This window comes from Schistocerca cancellata, unplaced genomic scaffold (genome assembly GCF_023864275.1).
Source record: "Schistocerca cancellata isolate TAMUIC-IGC-003103 unplaced genomic scaffold, iqSchCanc2.1 HiC_scaffold_831, whole genome shotgun sequence".
In the NCBI taxonomy this organism is placed as follows: Eukaryota; Metazoa; Arthropoda; class Insecta; order Orthoptera; family Acrididae; genus Schistocerca; species Schistocerca cancellata.
The window spans coordinates 76,366-94,290 of record NW_026046842.1 but is presented as its reverse complement, the minus strand read 5'-3'; the positions used below and the strand labels follow the sequence as shown (position 1 = coordinate 94,290).

Genomic DNA, 17,925 nt, shown 5'->3' with positions numbered 1-17,925 from the left:
GAAATCGACATCGAGAGACAGGCCCTGTCATATGGCACTCGCGACGTATACGCTGAAATTGAATGTAAAGAATACGTCTTTTGTAGTGGGCGTCGCTCTACTGCAGTGTCACACATGACGAAGAAATAGGAAAACAGTAGAACGTCTGTGTAGGGCCATGTTTTTACCTACAGTGTCACTTGGCTGAATGTGTATAAGGCTCTGTGGCATCACTCAAACACAGCCAAGTTGTCACACTAGCTGTGTATCTCTAACAAAGTTGACGTATGTCCTCACCTCGGTGACGGTTAAAACGATTTCGCCCCCGGGTGGGCTCGAACCACCAACCTTTCGGTTAACAGCCGAACGCGCTAGCCGATTGCGCCACGGAGGCCTTGACTTGTGCTCTGCATCTCAACGCAATTCGTATGCCTTCTGCAGGAATCTCGCAGAATGGTAGCACCTGCTTACGCCTCTTCACATGGATAAAATGCATGCACACTGTAGCGAGGCTCGTACACGAATGACATCGCCAAGCATGACATCATACTACAAAATGCATACAAACCACTGTTCTGCCTATGCAATCAGAAAACCTCTGAGGCCAGCATGATACTTGTTATAGGTTGTAGAACATCCCTTTCATTCAGTGTACTGCCATGTGTTAGATGCTGCTCGAGATAGCTCCGCTCCTTGCGGGAAGGTTAAAAAAATGAATGCCTTCTGTGAGGTTCGAACTCACGACCCCTGGTTTACGAGACCAGTGCTCTACCACTGAGCTAAGAAGGCGGCAGCTTTGCGTTTGTGAGCTCTCCCCGAATTGTCACTTCATCATGCTGAATCTTGCAGCCCTCGACCAGATATCGGATTTGGCACACAGCTGCTGCTGGGGGTGTCCACATGGCCGTTTTCCACATCTCTTGACTGTTTCGCCCTTACGATCGACGACGAGCGTCGTGCCACCAAACGTTTGCGGTCTGCACAATCTTGACCTAGTGCACAGTTTGTTGGATTGCGTGGCTCGACTGCGAAATGCGCCTTTCGGCTCCTCTCTCTGGCTGCAGTATGCTGTTGTCGACAGTGGCACTAGCGTTGCCCATGGGGCTTCATGTAAGGCGACTGCACGTCGCTCGGCCAGCAGCGGCCTACTGCAGACCGACACTTAAGAGACACCAAATAGAAATCGACATCGAGAGACAGGCCCTGTCATATGGCACTCGCGACGTACACGCTGAAATTGAATGTAAAGAATACGTCTTTTGTAGTGGGCGTCGCTCTACTGCAGTGTCACACATGACGAATAAATAGGAAAACAGTAGAACGTCTGTGTAGGGCCATGTTTTTACCTACAGTGTCACTTGGCTGAATGTGTATAAGGCTCTGTGGCATCACTCAACACAGCCAAGTTGTCACACTAGCTGTGTATCTCTAACAAAGTTGACGTATGTCCTCACCTGGGTGACGGTTAAAACGATTTCGCCCCCGGGTGGGCTCGAACCACCAACCTTTCGGTTAACAGCCGAACGCGCTAGCCGATTGCGCCACGGAGGCCTTGGCTTGTGCTGTGCATATCAACGCAGTTTGTATACCTTCTGCAGGAATCTCGCAGAATGGTAGCATCTGCTTACGCCTCTTCACATGGATAAAATGCATGCACACTGTAGCGACGCTCGTAAACGAATGACATCGCCAAGCATGACATTATACTACAAAATGCATACAAACCACTGTTCTCCCTATGCAATCAGAAAACCTCTGAGGCCAGTAGGATACTTGTTATAGGTTGTAGAACATCCCTTCCATTCAGTGTACTGCCATGTGTTAGATGCTGCTCGCGATAGCTCCGCTCCTTGCGGGAAGGTTAAAAAAATGAATGCCTTCTGTGAGGTTCGAACTCACGACCCCTGGTTTACGAGACCAGTGCTCTACCACTGAGCTAAGAAGGCGGCAGCTTTGCGTTTGTGAGCTCTCCCCGAATTGTCACTTCATCATGCTGAATCTTGCAGCCCTCGACCAGATATCGGATTTGGCACACAGCTGCTGCTGGGGGTGTCCACATGGCCGTTTTCCACATCTCTTGACTGTTTCGCCCTTACGATCGACGACGAGCGTCGTGCCACCAAACGTTTGCGGTCTGCACAATCTTGACCTAGTGCACAGTTTGTTGGATTGCGTGGCTCGACTGCGAAATGCGCCTTTCGGCTCCTCTCTCTGGCTGCAGTATGCTGTTGTCGACAGTGGCACTAGCGTTGCCCATGGGGCTTCATGTAAGGCGACTGCACGTCGCTCGGCCAGCAGCGGCCTACTGCAGACCGACACTTAAGAGACACCAAATAGAAATCGACATCGAGAGACAGGCCCTGTCATATGGCACTCGCGACGTACACGCTGAAATTGAATGTAAAGAATACGTCTCTTGTAGTGGGCGTCGCTCTACTGCAGTGTCACACATGACGAAGAAATAGGAAAACAGTAGAACGTCTGTGTCGGGCCATGTTTTTACCTACAGTGTCACTTGGCTGAATGTGTATAAGGCTCTGTGGCATCACTCAACACAGCCAAGTTGTCACACTAGCTGTGTATCTCTAACAAAGTTGACGTATGTCCTCACCTGGGTGACGGTTAAAACGATTTCGCCCCCGGGTGGGCTCGAACCACCAACCTTTCGGTTAACAGCCGAACGCGCTAGCCGATTGCGCCACGGAGGCCTTGGCTTGTGCTGTGCATATCAACGCAGTTTGTATACCTTCTGCAGGAATCTCGCAGAATGGTAGCATCTGCTTACGCCTCTTCACATGGATAAAATGCATGCACACTGTAGCGACGCTCGTAAACGAATGACATCGCCAAGCATGACATTATACTACAAAATGCATACAAACCACTGTTCTCCCTATGCAATCAGAAAACCTCTGAGGCCAGTAGGATACTTGTTATAGGTTGTAGAACATCCCTTCCATTCAGTGTACTGCCATGTGTTAGATGCTGCTCGCGATAGCTCCGCTCCTTGCGGGAAGGTTAAAAAAATGAATGCCTTCTGTGAGGTTCGAACTCACGACCCCTGGTTTACGAGACCAGTGCTCTACCACTGAGCTAAGAAGGCGGCAGCTGCGCGTTTGTGAGCTATCCCCGAATTGTCACTTCATCATACTGAATCTTGCAGCCCTCGACCAGATAACGGATTTGGCACACAGCTGCTGCTGCTGCTGGGGGTGTCCACATTGCAGTTTTCCAAATCTCTTGTCTGTTTCGCCCTTACGATCGACGACGAGCGTCGTGCCACCAAGCGTTTGCGGTCTGCACAATCTTGACCTAGTGCACAGTTTGTTGGATTGCGTGGCTCGACTGCGAAATGCGCCTTTCGGCTCCTCTCTCTGGCTGCAGTATGCTGTTGTCGACAGTGGCACTAGCGTTGCCCATGGGGCTTCATGTAAGGCGACTGCACGTCGCTCGGCCAGCAGCGGCCTACTGCAGACCGACACTTAAGAGACACCAAATAGAAATCGACATCGAGAGACAGGCCCTGTCATATGGCACTCGCGACGTACACGCTGAAATTGAATGTAAAGAATACGTCTTTTGTAGTGGGCGTCGCTCTACTGCAGTGTCACACATGACGAAGAAATAGGAAAACAGTAGAACGTCTGTGTAGGGCCATGTTTTTACCTACAGTGTCACTTGGCTGAATGTGTATAAGGCTCTGTGGCATCACTCAAACACAGCCAAGTTGTCACACTAGCTGTGTATCTCTAACAAAGTTGACGTATGTCCTCACCTGGGTGACGGTTAAAACGATTTCGCCCCCGGGTGGGCTCGAACCACCAACCTTTCGGTTAACAGCCGAACGCGCTAGCCGATTGCGCCACGGAGGCCTTGGCTTGTGCTGTGCATATCAACGCAGTTTGTATACCTTCTGCAGGAATCTCGCAGAATGGTAGCATCTGCTTACGCCTCTTCACATGGAGAAAATGCATGCACACTGTAGCGACGCTCGTAAACGAATGACATCGCCAAGCATGACATTATACTACAAAATGCATACAAACCACTGTTCTCCCTATGCAATCAGAAAACCTCTGAGGCCAGTAGGATACTTGTTATAGGTTGTAGAACATCCCTTCCATTCAGTGTACTGCCATGTGTTAGATGCTGCTCGCGATAGCTCCGCTCCTTGCGGGAAGGTTAAAAAAATGAATGCCTTCTGTGAGGTTCGAACTCACGACCCCTGGTTTACGAGACCAGTGCTCTACCACTGAGCTAAGAAGGCGGCAGCTTTGCGTTTGTGAGCTCTCCCCGAATTGTCACTTCATCATGCTGAATCTTGCAGCCCTCGACCAGATATCGGATTTGGCACACAGCTGCTGCTGGGGGTGTCCACATGGCCGTTTTCCACATCTCTTGACTGTTTCGCCCTTACGATCGACGACGAGCGTCGTGCCACCAAACGTTTGCGGTCTGCACAATCTTGACCTAGTGCACAGTTTGTTGGATTGCGTGGCTCGACTGCGAAATGCGCCTTTCGGCTCCTCTCTCTGGCTGCAGTATGCTGTTGTCGACAGTGGCACTAGCGTTGCCCATGGGGCTTCATGTAAGGCGACTGCACGTCGCTCGGCCAGCAGCGGCCTACTGCAGACCGACACTTAAGAGACACCAAATAGAAATCGACATCGAGAGACAGGCCCTGTCATATGGCACTCGCGACGTACACGCTGAAATTGAATGTAAAGAATACGTCTCTTGTAGTGGGCGTCGCTCTACTGCAGTGTCACACATGACGAAGAAATAGGAAAACAGTAGAACGTCTGTGTAGGGCCATGTTTTTACCTACAGTGTCACTTGGCTGAATGTGTATAAGGCTCTGTGGCATCACTCAACACAGCCAAGTTGTCACACTAGCTGTGTATCTCTAACAAAGTTGACGTATGTCCTCACCTGGGTGACGGTTAAAACGATTTCGCCCCCGGGTGGGCTCGAACCACCAACCTTTCGGTTAACAGCCGAACGCGCTAGCCGATTGCGCCACGGAGGCCTTGACTTGTGCTGTGCATATCAACGCAGTTCGTGTACCTTCTGCAGGAATCTCGCAGAATGGTAGCATCTGCTTACGCCTCTTCACATGGATAAAATGCATGCACACTGTAGCGACGCTCGTAAACGAATGACATCGCCAAGCATGACATTATACTACAAAATGCATACAAACCACTGTTCTCCCTATGCAATCAGAAAACCTCTGAGGCCAGTAGGATACTTGTTATAGGTTGTAGAACATCCCTTCCATTCAGTGTACTGCCATGTGTTAGATGCTGCTCGCGATAGCTCCGCTCCTTGCGGGAAGGTTAAAAAAATTAATGCCTTCTGTGAGGTTCGAACTCACGACCCCTGGTTTACGAGACCAGTGCTCTACCACTGAGCTAAGAAGGCGGCAGCTTTGCGTTTGTGAGCTCTCCCCGAATTGTCACTTCATCATGCTGAATCTTGCAGCCCTCGACCAGATATCGGATTTGGCACACAGCTGCTGCTGGGGGTGTCCACATGGCCGTTTTCCACATCTCTTGACTGTTTCGCCCTTACGATCGACGACGAGCGTCAAGCCACCAAAGGTTTGCGGTCTGCACAATCTTGACCTAGTGCACAGTTTGTTGGATTGCGTGGCTCGACTGCGAAATGCGCCTTTCGGCTCCTCTCTCTGGCTGCAGTATGCTGTTGTCGACAGTGGCACTAGCGTTGCCCATGGGGCTTCATGTAAGGCGACTGCACGTCGCTCGGCCAGCAGCGGCCTACTGCAGACCGACACTTAAGAGACACCAAATAGAAATCGACATCGAGAGACAGGCCCTGTCATATGGCACTCGCGACGTACACGCTGAAATTGAATGTAAAGAATACGTCTTTTGTAGTGGGCGTCGCTCTACTGCAGTGTCACACATGACGAAGAAATAGGAAAACAGTAGAACGTCTGTGTAGGGCCATGTTTTTACCTACAGTGTCACTTGGCTGAATGTGTATAAGGCTCTGTGGCATCACTCAAACACAGCCAAGTTGTCACACTAGCTGTGTATCTCTAACAAAGTTGACGTATGTCCTCACCTGGGTGACGGTTAAAACGATTTCGCCCCCGGGTGGGCTCGAACCACCAACCTTTCGGTTAACAGCCGAACGCGCTAGCCGATTGCGCCACGGAGGCCTTGGCTTGTGCTGTGCATATCAACGCAGTTTGTATACCTTCTGCAGGAATCTCGCAGAATGGTAGCATCTGCTTACGCCTCTTCACATGGAGAAAATGCATGCACACTGTAGCGACGCTCGTAAACGAATGACATCGCCAAGCATGACATTATACTACAAAATGCATACAAACCACTGTTCTCCCTATGCAATCAGAAAACCTCTGAGGCCAGTAGGATACTTGTTATAGGTTGTAGAACATCCCTTCCATTCAGTGTACTGCCATGTGTTAGATGCTGCTCGCGATAGCTCCGCTCCTTGCGGGAAGGTTAAAAAAATGAATGCCTTCTGTGAGGTTCGAACTCACGACCCCTGGTTTACGAGACCAGTGCTCTACCACTGAGCTAAGAAGGCGGCAGCTTTGCGTTTGTGAGCTCTCCCCGAATTGTCACTTCATCATGCTGAATCTTGCAGCCCTCGACCAGATATCGGATTTGGCACACAGCTGCTGCTGGGGGTGTCCACATGGCCGTTTTCCACATCTCTTGACTGTTTCGCCCTTACGATCGACGACGAGCGTCGTGCCACCAAACGTTTGCGGTCTGCACAATCTTGACCTAGTGCACAGTTTGTTGGATTGCGTGGCTCGACTGCGAAATGCGCCTTTCGGCTCCTCTCTCTGGCTGCAGTATGCTGTTGTCGACAGTGGCACTAGCGTTGCCCATGGGGCTTCATGTAAGGCGACTGCACGTCGCTCGGCCAGCAGCGGCCTACTGCAGACCGACACTTAAGAGACACCAAATAGAAATCGACATCGAGAGACAGGCCCTGTCATATGGCACTCGCGACGTACACGCTGAAATTGAATGTAAAGAATACGTCTCTTGTAGTGGGCGTCGCTCTACTGCAGTGTCACACATGACGAAGAAATAGGAAAACAGTAGAACGTCTGTGTAGGGCCATGTTTTTACCTACAGTGTCACTTGGCTGAATGTGTATAAGGCTCTGTGGCATCACTCAACACAGCCAAGTTGTCACACTAGCTGTGTATCTCTAACAAAGTTGACGTATGTCCTCACCTGGGTGACGGTTAAAACGATTTCGCCCCCGGGTGGGCTCGAACCACCAACCTTTCGGTTAACAGCCGAACGCGCTAGCCGATTGCGCCACGGAGGCCTTGACTTGTGCTGTGCATATCAACGCAGTTCGTGTACCTTCTGCAGGAATCTCGCAGAATGGTAGCATCTGCTTACGCCTCTTCACATGGATAAAATGCATGCACACTGTAGCGACGCTCGTAAACGAATGACATCGCCAAGCATGACATTATACTACAAAATGCATACAAACCACTGTTCTCCCTATGCAATCAGAAAACCTCTGAGGCCAGTAGGATACTTGTTATAGGTTGTAGAACATCCCTTCCATTCAGTGTACTGCCATGTGTTAGATGCTGCTCGCGATAGCTCCGCTCCTTGCGGGAAGGTTAAAAAAATTAATGCCTTCTGTGAGGTTCGAACTCACGACCCCTGGTTTACGAGACCAGTGCTCTACCACTGAGCTAAGAAGGCGGCAGCTTTGCGTTTGTGAGCTCTCCCCGAATTGTCACTTCATCATGCTGAATCTTGCAGCCCTCGACCAGATATCGGATTTGGCACACAGCTGCTGCTGGGGGTGTCCACATGGCCGTTTTCCACATCTCTTGACTGTTTCGCCCTTACGATCGACGACGAGCGTCAAGCCACCAAAGGTTTGCGGTCTGCACAATCTTGACCTAGTGCACAGTTTGTTGGATTGCGTGGCTCGACTGCGAAATGCGCCTTTCGGCTCCTCTCTCTGGCTGCAGTATGCTGTTGTCGACAGTGGCACTAGCGTTGCCCATGGGGCTTCATGTAAGGCGACTGCACGTCGCTCGGCCAGCAGCGGCCTACTGCAGACCGACACTTAAGAGACACCAAATAGAAATCGACATCGAGAGACAGGCCCTGTCATATGGCACTCGCGACGTACACGCTGAAATTGAATGTAAAGAATACGTCTTTTGTAGTGGGCGTCGCTCTACTGCAGTGTCACACATGACGAAGAAATAGGAAAACAGTAGAACGTCTGTGTAGGGCCATGTTTTTACCTACAGTGTCACTTGGCTGAATGTGTATAAGGCTCTGTGGCATCACTCAAACACAGCCAAGTTGTCACACTAGCTGTGTATCTCTAACAAAGTTGACGTATGTCCTCACCTCGGTGACGGTTAAAACGATTTCGCCCCCGGGTGGGCTCGAACCACCAACCTTTCGGTTAACAGCCGAACGCGCTAGCCGATTGCGCCACGGAGGCCTTGACTTGTGCTCTGCATCTCAACGCAATTCGTATGCCTTCTGCAGGAATCTCGCAGAATGGTAGCACCTGCTTACGCCTCTTCACATGGATAAAATGCATGCACACTGTAGCGAGGCTCGTACACGAATGACATCGCCAAGCATGACATCATACTACAAAATGCATACAAACCACTGTTCTGCCTATGCAATCAGAAAACCTCTGAGGCCAGCATGATACTTGTTATAGGTTGTAGAACATCCCTTTCATTCAGTGTACTGCCATGTGTTAGATGCTGCTCGAGATAGCTCCGCTCCTTGCGGGAAGGTTAAAAAAATGAACGCCTTCTGTGAGGTTCGAACTCACGACCCCTGGTTTACGAGACCAGTGCTCTACCACTGAGCTAAGAAGGCGGCAGCTTTGCGTTTGTGAGCTCTCCCCGAATTGTCACTTCATCATGCTGAATCTTGCAGCCCTCGACCAGATATCGGATTTGGCACACAGCTGCTGCTGGGGGTGTCCACATGGCCGTTTTCCACATCTCTTGACTGTTTCGCCCTTACGATCGACGACGAGCGTCGTGCCACCAAACGTTTGCGGTCTGCACAATCTTGACCTAGTACAGTTTGTTGGATTGCGTGGCTCGACTGCGAAATGCGCCTTTCGGCTCCTCTCTCTGGCTGCAGTATGCTGTTGTCGACAGTGGCACTAGCGTTGCCCATGGGGCTTCATGTAAGGCGACTGCACGTCGCTCGGCCAGCAGCGGCCTACTGCAGACCGACACTTAAGAGACACCAAATAGAAATCGACATCGAGAGACAGGCCCTGTCATATGGCACTCGCGACGTATACGCTGAAATTGAATGTAAAGAATACGTCTTTTGTAGTGGGCGTCGCTCTACTGCAGTGTCACACATGACGAAGAAATAGGAAAACAGTAGAACGTCTGTGTAGGGCCATGTTTTTACCTACAGTGTCACTTGGCTGAATGTGTATAAGGCTCTGTGGCATCACTCAAACACAGCCAAGTTGTCACACTAGCTGTGTATCTCTAACAAAGTTGACGTATGTCCTCACCTCGGTGACGGTTAAAACGATTTCGCCCCCGGGTGGGCTCGAACCACCAACCTTTCGGTTAACAGCCGAACGCGCTAGCCGATTGCGCCACGGAGGCCTTGACTTGTGCTCTGCATCTCAACGCAATTCGTATGCCTTCTGCAGGAATCTCGCAGAATGGTAGCACCTGCTTACGCCTCTTCACATGGATAAAATGCATGCACACTGTAGCGAGGCTCGTACACGAATGACATCGCCAAGCATGACATCATACTACAAAATGCATACAAACCACTGTTCTGCCTATGCAATCAGAAAACCTCTGAGGCCAGCATGATACTTGTTATAGGTTGTAGAACATCCCTTTCATTCAGTGTACTGTCATGTGTTAGATGCTGCTCGAGATAGCTCCGCTCCTTGCGGGAAGGTTAAAAAAATGAATGCCTTCTGTGAGGTTCGAACTCACGACCCCTGGTTTACGAGACCAGTGCTCTACCACTGAGCTAAGAAGGCGGCAGCTTTGCGTTTGTGAGCTCTCCCCGAATTGTCACTTCATCATGCTGAATCTTGCAGCCCTCGACCAGATATCGGATTTGGCACACAGCTGCTGCTGGGGGTGTCCACATGGCCGTTTTCCACATCTCTTGACTGTTTCGCCCTTACGATCGACGACGAGCGTCGTGCCACCAAACGTTTGCGGTCTGCACAATCTTGACCTAGTGCACAGTTTGTTGGATTGCGTGGCTCGACTGCGAAATGCGCCTTTCGGCTCCTCTCTCTGGCTGCAGTATGCTGTTGTCGACAGTGGCACTAGCGTTGCCCATGGGGCTTCATGTAAGGCGACTGCACGTCGCTCGGCCAGCAGCGGCCTACTGCAGACCGACACTTAAGAGACACCAAATAGAAATCGACATCGAGAGACAGGCCCTGTCATATGGCACTCGCGACGTATACGCTGAAATTGAATGTAAAGAATACGTCTTTTGTAGTGGGCGTCGCTCTACTGCAGTGTCACACATGACGAAGAAATAGGAAAACAGTAGAACGTCTGTGTAGGGCCATGTTTTTACCTACAGTGTCACTTGGCTGAATGTGTATAAGGCTCTGTGGCATCACTCAAACACAGCCAAGTTGTCACACTAGCTGTGTATCTCTAACAAAGTTGACGTATGTCCTCACCTCGGTGACGGTTAAAACGATTTCGCCCCCGGGTGGGCTCGAACCACCAACCTTTCGGTTAACAGCCGAACGCGCTAGCCGATTGCGCCACGGAGGCCTTGACTTGTGCTCTGCATCTCAACGCAATTCGTATGCCTTCTGCAGGAATCTCGCAGAATGGTAGCACCTGCTTACGCCTCTTCACATGGATAAAATGCATGCACACTGTAGCGAGGCTCGTACACGAATGACATCGCCAAGCATGACATCATACTACAAAATGCATACAAACCACTGTTCTGCCTATGCAATCAGAAAACCTCTGAGGCCAGCATGATACTTGTTATAGGTTGTAGAACATCCCTTTCATTCAGTGTACTGCCATGTGTTAGATGCTGCTCGAGATAGCTCCGCTCCTTGCGGGAAGGTTAAAAAAATGAATGCCTTCTGTGAGGTTCGAACTCACGACCCCTGGTTTACGAGACCAGTGCTCTACCACTGAGCTAAGAAGGCGGCAGCTTTGCGTTTGTGAGCTCTCCCCGAATTGTCACTTCATCATGCTGAATCTTGCAGCCCTCGACCAGATATCGGATTTGGCACACAGCTGCTGCTGGGGGTGTCCACATGGCCGTTTTCCACATCTCTTGACTGTTTCGCCCTTACGATCGACGACGAGCGTCGTGCCACCAAACGTTTGCGGTCTGCACAATCTTGACCTAGTGCACAGTTTGTTGGATTGCGTGGCTCGACTGCGAAATGCGCCTTTCGGCTCCTCTCTCTGGCTGCAGTATGCTGTTGTCGACAGTGGCACTAGCGTTGCCCATGGGGCTTCATGTAAGGCGACTGCACGTCGCTCGGCCAGCAGCGGCCTACTGCAGACCGACACTTAAGAGACACCAAATAGAAATCGACATCGAGAGACAGGCCCTGTCATATGGCACTCGCGACGTATACGCTGAAATTGAATGTAAAGAATACGTCTTTTGTAGTGGGCGTCGCTCTACTGCAGTGTCACACATGACGAAGAAATAGGAAAACAGTAGAACGTCTGTGTAGGGCCATGTTTTTACCTACAGTGTCACTTGGCTGAATGTGTATAAGGCTCTGTGGCATCACTCAAACACAGCCAAGTTGTCACACTAGCTGTGTATCTCTAACAAAGTTGACGTATGTCCTCACCTCGGTGACGGTTAAAACGATTTCGCCCCCGGGTGGGCTCGAACCACCAACCTTTCGGTTAACAGCCGAACGCGCTAGCCGATTGCGCCACGGAGGCCTTGACTTGTGCTCTGCATCTCAACGCAATTCGTATGCCTTCTGCAGGAATCTCGCAGAATGGTAGCACCTGCTTACGCCTCTTCACATGGATAAAATGCATGCACACTGTAGCGAGGCTCGTACACGAATGACATCGCCAAGCATGACATCATACTACAAAATGCATACAAACCACTGTTCTGCCTATGCAATCAGAAAACCTCTGAGGCCAGCATGATACTTGTTATAGGTTGTAGAACATCCCTTTCATTCAGTGTACTGCCATGTGTTAGATGCTGCTCGAGATAGCTCCGCTCCTTGCGGGAAGGTTAAAAAAATGAATGCCTTCTGTGAGGTTCGAACTCACGACCCCTGGTTTACGAGACCAGTGCTCTACCACTGAGCTAAGAAGGCGGCAGCTTTGCGTTTGTGAGCTCTCCCCGAATTGTCACTTCATCATGCTGAATCTTGCAGCCCTCGACCAGATATCGGATTTGGCACACAGCTGCTGCTGGGGGTGTCCACATGGCCGTTTTCCACATCTCTTGACTGTTTCGCCCTTACGATCGACGACGAGCGTCGTGCCACCAAACGTTTGCGGTCTGCACAATCTTGACCTAGTGCACAGTTTGTTGGATTGCGTGGCTCGACTGCGAAATGCGCCTTTCGGCTCCTCTCTCTGGCTGCAGTATGCTGTTGTCGACAGTGGCACTAGCGTTGCCCATGGGGCTTCATGTAAGGCGACTGCACGTCGCTCGGCCAGCAGCGGCCTACTGCAGACCGACACTTAAGAGACACCAAATAGAAATCGACATCGAGAGACAGGCCCTGTCATATGGCACTCGCGACGTATACGCTGAAATTGAATGTAAAGAATACGTCTTTTGTAGTGGGCGTCGCTCTACTGCAGTGTCACACATGACGAAGAAATAGGAAAACAGTAGAACGTCTGTGTAGGGCCATGTTTTTACCTACAGTGTCACTTGGCTGAATGTGTATAAGGCTCTGTGGCATCACTCAAACACAGCCAAGTTGTCACACTAGCTGTGTATCTCTAACAAAGTTGACGTATGTCCTCACCTCGGTGACGGTTAAAACGATTTCGCCCCCGGGTGGGCTCGAACCACCAACCTTTCGGTTAACAGCCGAACGCGCTAGCCGATTGCGCCACGGAGGCCTTGACTTGTGCTCTGCATCTCAACGCAATTCGTATGCCTTCTGCAGGAATCTCGCAGAATGGTAGCACCTGCTTACGCCTCTTCACATGGATAAAATGCATGCACACTGTAGCGAGGCTCGTACACGAATGACATCGCCAAGCATGACATCATACTACAAAATGCATACAAACCACTGTTCTGCCTATGCAATCAGAAAACCTCTGAGGCCAGCATGATACTTGTTATAGGTTGTAGAACATCCCTTTCATTCAGTGTACTGCCATGTGTTAGATGCTGCTCGAGATAGCTCCGCTCCTTGCGGGAAGGTTAAAAAAATGAATGCCTTCTGTGAGGTTCGAACTCACGACCCCTGGTTTACGAGACCAGTGCTCTACCACTGAGCTAAGAAGGCGGCAGCTTTGCGTTTGTGAGCTCTCCCCGAATTGTCACTTCATCATGCTGAATCTTGCAGCCCTCGACCAGATATCGGATTTGGCACACAGCTGCTGCTGGGGGTGTCCACATGGCCGTTTTCCACATCTCTTGACTGTTTCGCCCTTACGATCGACGACGAGCGTCGTGCCACCAAACGTTTGCGGTCTGCACAATCTTGACCTAGTGCACAGTTTGTTGGATTGCGTGGCTCGACTGCGAAATGCGCCTTTCGGCTCCTCTCTCTGGCTGCAGTATGCTGTTGTCGACAGTGGCACTAGCGTTGCCCATGGGGCTTCATGTAAGGCGACTGCACGTCGCTCGGCCAGCAGCGGCCTACTGCAGACCGACACTTAAGAGACACCAAATAGAAATCGACATCGAGAGACAGGCCCTGTCATATGGCACTCGCGACGTATACGCTGAAATTGAATGTAAAGAATACGTCTTTTGTAGTGGGCGTCGCTCTACTGCAGTGTCACACATGACGAAGAAATAGGAAAACAGTAGAACGTCTGTGTAGGGCCATGTTTTTACCTACAGTGTCACTTGGCTGAATGTGTATAAGGCTCTGTGGCATCACTCAAACACAGCCAAGTTGTCACACTAGCTGTGTATCTCTAACAAAGTTGACGTATGTCCTCACCTCGGTGACGGTTAAAACGATTTCGCCCCCGGGTGGGCTCGAACCACCAACCTTTCGGTTAACAGCCGAACGCGCTAGCCGATTGCGCCACGGAGGCCTTGACTTGTGCTCTGCATCTCAACGCAATTCGTATGCCTTCTGCAGGAATCTCGCAGAATGGTAGCACCTGCTTACGCCTCTTCACATGGATAAAATGCATGCACACTGTAGCGAGGCTCGTACACGAATGGCATCGCCAAGCATGACATCATACTACAAAATGCATACAAACCACTGTTCTGCCTATGCAATCAGAAAACCTCTGAGGCCAGCATGATACTTGTTATAGGTTGTAGAACATCCCTTTCATTCAGTGTACTGCCATGTGTTAGATGCTGCTCGAGATAGCTCCGCTCCTTGCGGGAAGGTTAAAAAAATGAATGCCTTCTGTGAGGTTCGAACTCACGACCCCTGGTTTACGAGACCAGTGCTCTACCACTGAGCTAAGAAGGCGGCAGCTTTGCGTTTGTGAGCTCTCCCCGAATTGTCACTTCATCATGCTGAATCTTGCAGCCCTCGACCAGATATCGGATTTGGCACACAGCTGCTGCTGGGGGTGTCCACATGGCCGTTTTCCACATCTCTTGACTGTTTCGCCCTTACGATCGACGACGAGCGTCGTGCCACCAAACGTTTGCGGTCTGCACAATCTTGACCTAGTGCACAGTTTGTTGGATTGCGTGGCTCGACTGCGAAATGCGCCTTTCGGCTCCTCTCTCTGGCTGCAGTATGCTGTTGTCGACAGTGGCACTAGCGTTGCCCATGGGGCTTCATGTAAGGCGACTGCACGTCGCTCGGCCAGCAGCGGCCTACTGCAGACCGACACTTAAGAGACACCAAATAGAAATCGACATCGAGAGACAGGCCCTGTCATATGGCACTCGCGACGTATACGCTGAAATTGAATGTAAAGAATACGTCTTTTGTAGTGGGCGTCGCTCTACTGCAGTGTCACACATGACGAAGAAATAGGAAAACAGTAGAACGTCTGTGTAGGGCCATGTTTTTACCTACAGTGTCACTTGGCTGAATGTGTATAAGGCTCTGTGGCATCACTCAAACACAGCCAAGTTGTCACACTAGCTGTGTATCTCTAACAAAGTTGACGTATGTCCTCACCTCGGTGACGGTTAAAACGATTTCGCCCCCAGGTGGGCTCTAACCACCAACCTTTCGGTTAACAGCCGAACGCGCTAGCCGATTGCGCCACGGAGGCCTTGACTTGTGCTCTGCATCTCAACGCAATTCGTATGCCTTCTGCAGGAATCTCGCAGAATGGTAGCACCTGCTTACGCCTCTTCACATGGATAAAATGCATGCACACTGTAGCGAGGCTCGTACACGAATGGCATCGCCAAGCATGACATCATACTACAAAATGCATACAAACCACTGTTCTGCCTATGCATTCAGAAAACCTCTGAGGCCAGCATGATACTTGTTATAGGTTGTAGAACATCCCTTTCATTCAGTGTACTGCCATGTGTTAGATGCTGCTCGAGATAGCTCCGCTCCTTGCGGGAAGGTTAAAAAAATGAATGCCTTCTGTGAGGTTCGAACTCACGACCCCTGGTTTACGAGACCAGTGCTCTACCACTGAGCTAAGAAGGCGGCAGCTTTGCGTTTGTGAGCTCTCCCCGAATTGTCACTTCATCATGCTGAATCTTGCAGCCCTCGACCAGATATCGGATTTGGCACACAGCTGCTGCTGGGGGTGTCCACATGGCCGTTTTCCACATCTCTTGACTGTTTCGCCCTTACGATCGACGACGAGCGTCGTGCCACCAAACGTTTGCGGTCTGCACAATCTTGACCTAGTGCACAGTTTGTTGGATTGCGTGGCTCGACTGCGAAATGCGCCTTTCGGCTCCTCTCTCTGGCTGCAGTATGCTGTTGTCGACAGTGGCACTAGCGTTGCCCATGGGGCTTCATGTAAGGCGACTGCACGTCGCTCGGCCAGCAGCGGCCTACTGCAGACCGACACTTAAGAGACACCAAATAGAAATCGACATCGAGAGACAGGCCCTGTCATATGGCACTCGCGACGTATACGCTGAAATTGAATGTAAAGAATACGTCTTTTGTAGTGGGCGTCGCTCTACTGCAGTGTCACACATGACGAAGAAATAGGAAAACAGTAGAACGTCTGTGTAGGGCCATGTTTTTACCTACAGTGTCACTTGGCTGAATGTGTATAAGGCTCTGTGGCATCACTCAAACACAGCCAAGTTGTCACACTAGCTGTGTATCTCTAACAAAGTTGACGTATGTCCTCACCTCGGTGACGGTTAAAACGATTTCGCCCCCGGGTGGGCTCGAACCACCATCCTTTCGGTTAACAGCCGAACGCGCTAGCCGATTGCGCCACGGAGGCCTTGACTTGTGCTCTGCATCTCAACGCAATTCGTATGCCTTCTGCAGGAATCTCGCAGAGTGGTAGCACCTGCTTACGCCTCTTCACATGGATAAAATGCATGCACACTGTAGCGAGGCTCGTACACGAATGACATCGCCAAGCATGACATCATACTACAAAATGCATACAAACCACTGTTCTGCCTATGCAATCAGAAAACCTCTGAGGCCAGCATGATACTTGTTATAGGTTGTAGAACATCCCTTTCATTCAGTGTACTGCCATGTGTTAGATGCTGCTCGAGATAGCTCCGCTCCTTGCGGGAAGGTTAAAAAAATGAATGCCTTCTGTGAGGTTCGAACTCACGACCCCTGGTTTACGAGACCAGTGCTCTACCACTGAGCTAAGAAGGCGGCAGCTTTGCGTTTGTGAGCTCTCCCCGAATTGTCACTTCATCATGCTGAATCTTGCAGCCCTCGACCAGATATCGGATTTGGCACACAGCTGCTGCTGGGGGTGTCCACATGGCCGTTTTCCACATCTCTTGACTGTTTCGCCCTTACGATCGACGACGAGCGTCGTGCCACCAAACGTTTGCGGTCTGCACAATCTTGACCTAGTGCACAGTTTGTTGGATTGCGTGGCTCGACTGCGAAATGCGCCTTTCGGCTCCTCTCTCTGGCTGCAGTATGCTGTTGTCGACAGTGGCACTAGCGTTGCCCATGGGGCTTCATGTAAGGCGACTGCACGTCGCTCGGCCAGCAGCGGCCTACTGCAGACCGACACTTAAGAGACACCAAATAGAAATCGACATCGAGAGACAGGCCCTGTCATATGGCACTCGCGACGTATACGCTGAAATTGAATGTAAAGAATACGTCTTTTGTAGTGGGCGTCGCTCTACTGCAGTGTCACACATGACGAAGAAATAGGAAAACAGTAGAACGTCTGTGTAGGGCCATGTTTTTACCTACAGTGTCACTTGGCTGAATGTGTATAAGGCTCTGTGGCATCACTCAAACACAGCCAAGTTGTCACACTAGCTGTGTATCTCTAACAAAGTTGACGTATGTCCTCACCTCGGTGACGGTTAAAACGATTTCGCCCCCGGGTGGGCTCGAACCACCAACCTTTCGGTTAACAGCCGAACGCGCTAGCCGATTGCGCCACGGAGGCCTTGACTTGTGCTCTGCATCTCAACGCAATTCGTATGCCTTCTGCAGGAATCTCGCAGAATGGTAGCACCTGCTTACGCCTCTTCACATGGATAAAATGCATGCACACTGTAGCGAGGCTCGTACACGAATGACATCGCCAAGCATGACATCATACTACAAAATGCATACAAACCACTGTTC

The 17,925-nt window shown here is 50.6% G+C and overlaps 31 non-coding genes across 31 annotated transcripts; all 31 read right to left on the bottom strand.

Annotated features, from left to right (window-relative positions):
- Window positions 1-299: 299 nt before the first annotated feature.
- Trnan-guu (transfer RNA asparagine (anticodon GUU)) lies at window positions 300-373 on the bottom strand. Its single transcript has one exon. It is a non-coding gene; the product is annotated as a tRNA-Asn (tRNA).
- A 323-nt stretch (window positions 374-696) lies between these two features.
- Window positions 697-768, bottom strand: Trnat-cgu (transfer RNA threonine (anticodon CGU)). The gene has a single exon. It is a non-coding gene; the product is annotated as a tRNA-Thr (tRNA).
- Window positions 769-1,456: 688 nt separating this feature from the next.
- Window positions 1,457-1,530, bottom strand: Trnan-guu (transfer RNA asparagine (anticodon GUU)). Its single transcript has one exon. It is a non-coding gene; the product is annotated as a tRNA-Asn (tRNA).
- A 323-nt stretch (window positions 1,531-1,853) lies between these two features.
- Trnat-cgu (transfer RNA threonine (anticodon CGU)) lies at window positions 1,854-1,925 on the bottom strand. The gene has a single exon. It is a non-coding gene; the product is annotated as a tRNA-Thr (tRNA).
- A 688-nt stretch (window positions 1,926-2,613) lies between these two features.
- Trnan-guu (transfer RNA asparagine (anticodon GUU)) lies at window positions 2,614-2,687 on the bottom strand. The gene has a single exon. It is a non-coding gene; the product is annotated as a tRNA-Asn (tRNA).
- A 323-nt stretch (window positions 2,688-3,010) lies between these two features.
- Trnat-cgu (transfer RNA threonine (anticodon CGU)) lies at window positions 3,011-3,082 on the bottom strand. Its single transcript has one exon. It is a non-coding gene; the product is annotated as a tRNA-Thr (tRNA).
- A 695-nt stretch (window positions 3,083-3,777) lies between these two features.
- On the bottom strand, window positions 3,778-3,851 carry Trnan-guu (transfer RNA asparagine (anticodon GUU)). Its single transcript has one exon. It is a non-coding gene; the product is annotated as a tRNA-Asn (tRNA).
- Window positions 3,852-4,174: 323 nt separating this feature from the next.
- Trnat-cgu (transfer RNA threonine (anticodon CGU)) lies at window positions 4,175-4,246 on the bottom strand. Its single transcript has one exon. It is a non-coding gene; the product is annotated as a tRNA-Thr (tRNA).
- Window positions 4,247-4,934: 688 nt separating this feature from the next.
- Trnan-guu (transfer RNA asparagine (anticodon GUU)) lies at window positions 4,935-5,008 on the bottom strand. The gene has a single exon. It is a non-coding gene; the product is annotated as a tRNA-Asn (tRNA).
- A 323-nt stretch (window positions 5,009-5,331) lies between these two features.
- Trnat-cgu (transfer RNA threonine (anticodon CGU)) lies at window positions 5,332-5,403 on the bottom strand. The gene has a single exon. It is a non-coding gene; the product is annotated as a tRNA-Thr (tRNA).
- Window positions 5,404-6,092: 689 nt separating this feature from the next.
- Trnan-guu (transfer RNA asparagine (anticodon GUU)) lies at window positions 6,093-6,166 on the bottom strand. Its single transcript has one exon. It is a non-coding gene; the product is annotated as a tRNA-Asn (tRNA).
- A 323-nt stretch (window positions 6,167-6,489) lies between these two features.
- On the bottom strand, window positions 6,490-6,561 carry Trnat-cgu (transfer RNA threonine (anticodon CGU)). The gene has a single exon. It is a non-coding gene; the product is annotated as a tRNA-Thr (tRNA).
- A 688-nt stretch (window positions 6,562-7,249) lies between these two features.
- On the bottom strand, window positions 7,250-7,323 carry Trnan-guu (transfer RNA asparagine (anticodon GUU)). The gene has a single exon. It is a non-coding gene; the product is annotated as a tRNA-Asn (tRNA).
- A 323-nt stretch (window positions 7,324-7,646) lies between these two features.
- Trnat-cgu (transfer RNA threonine (anticodon CGU)) lies at window positions 7,647-7,718 on the bottom strand. Its single transcript has one exon. It is a non-coding gene; the product is annotated as a tRNA-Thr (tRNA).
- A 689-nt stretch (window positions 7,719-8,407) lies between these two features.
- Window positions 8,408-8,481, bottom strand: Trnan-guu (transfer RNA asparagine (anticodon GUU)). Its single transcript has one exon. It is a non-coding gene; the product is annotated as a tRNA-Asn (tRNA).
- Window positions 8,482-8,804: 323 nt separating this feature from the next.
- Window positions 8,805-8,876, bottom strand: Trnat-cgu (transfer RNA threonine (anticodon CGU)). The gene has a single exon. It is a non-coding gene; the product is annotated as a tRNA-Thr (tRNA).
- Window positions 8,877-9,563: 687 nt separating this feature from the next.
- Window positions 9,564-9,637, bottom strand: Trnan-guu (transfer RNA asparagine (anticodon GUU)). Its single transcript has one exon. It is a non-coding gene; the product is annotated as a tRNA-Asn (tRNA).
- A 323-nt stretch (window positions 9,638-9,960) lies between these two features.
- Window positions 9,961-10,032, bottom strand: Trnat-cgu (transfer RNA threonine (anticodon CGU)). Its single transcript has one exon. It is a non-coding gene; the product is annotated as a tRNA-Thr (tRNA).
- A 689-nt stretch (window positions 10,033-10,721) lies between these two features.
- On the bottom strand, window positions 10,722-10,795 carry Trnan-guu (transfer RNA asparagine (anticodon GUU)). Its single transcript has one exon. It is a non-coding gene; the product is annotated as a tRNA-Asn (tRNA).
- A 323-nt stretch (window positions 10,796-11,118) lies between these two features.
- Trnat-cgu (transfer RNA threonine (anticodon CGU)) lies at window positions 11,119-11,190 on the bottom strand. Its single transcript has one exon. It is a non-coding gene; the product is annotated as a tRNA-Thr (tRNA).
- Window positions 11,191-11,879: 689 nt separating this feature from the next.
- Trnan-guu (transfer RNA asparagine (anticodon GUU)) lies at window positions 11,880-11,953 on the bottom strand. The gene has a single exon. It is a non-coding gene; the product is annotated as a tRNA-Asn (tRNA).
- Window positions 11,954-12,276: 323 nt separating this feature from the next.
- Trnat-cgu (transfer RNA threonine (anticodon CGU)) lies at window positions 12,277-12,348 on the bottom strand. Its single transcript has one exon. It is a non-coding gene; the product is annotated as a tRNA-Thr (tRNA).
- Window positions 12,349-13,037: 689 nt separating this feature from the next.
- Window positions 13,038-13,111, bottom strand: Trnan-guu (transfer RNA asparagine (anticodon GUU)). Its single transcript has one exon. It is a non-coding gene; the product is annotated as a tRNA-Asn (tRNA).
- Window positions 13,112-13,434: 323 nt separating this feature from the next.
- On the bottom strand, window positions 13,435-13,506 carry Trnat-cgu (transfer RNA threonine (anticodon CGU)). Its single transcript has one exon. It is a non-coding gene; the product is annotated as a tRNA-Thr (tRNA).
- A 689-nt stretch (window positions 13,507-14,195) lies between these two features.
- On the bottom strand, window positions 14,196-14,269 carry Trnan-guu (transfer RNA asparagine (anticodon GUU)). The gene has a single exon. It is a non-coding gene; the product is annotated as a tRNA-Asn (tRNA).
- A 323-nt stretch (window positions 14,270-14,592) lies between these two features.
- Trnat-cgu (transfer RNA threonine (anticodon CGU)) lies at window positions 14,593-14,664 on the bottom strand. Its single transcript has one exon. It is a non-coding gene; the product is annotated as a tRNA-Thr (tRNA).
- Window positions 14,665-15,353: 689 nt separating this feature from the next.
- Window positions 15,354-15,427, bottom strand: Trnan-guu (transfer RNA asparagine (anticodon GUU)). Its single transcript has one exon. It is a non-coding gene; the product is annotated as a tRNA-Asn (tRNA).
- Window positions 15,428-15,750: 323 nt separating this feature from the next.
- On the bottom strand, window positions 15,751-15,822 carry Trnat-cgu (transfer RNA threonine (anticodon CGU)). Its single transcript has one exon. It is a non-coding gene; the product is annotated as a tRNA-Thr (tRNA).
- A 689-nt stretch (window positions 15,823-16,511) lies between these two features.
- On the bottom strand, window positions 16,512-16,585 carry Trnan-guu (transfer RNA asparagine (anticodon GUU)). Its single transcript has one exon. It is a non-coding gene; the product is annotated as a tRNA-Asn (tRNA).
- Window positions 16,586-16,908: 323 nt separating this feature from the next.
- On the bottom strand, window positions 16,909-16,980 carry Trnat-cgu (transfer RNA threonine (anticodon CGU)). Its single transcript has one exon. It is a non-coding gene; the product is annotated as a tRNA-Thr (tRNA).
- A 689-nt stretch (window positions 16,981-17,669) lies between these two features.
- Window positions 17,670-17,743, bottom strand: Trnan-guu (transfer RNA asparagine (anticodon GUU)). The gene has a single exon. It is a non-coding gene; the product is annotated as a tRNA-Asn (tRNA).
- Between the last annotated feature and the right edge of the window lie 182 nt (window positions 17,744-17,925).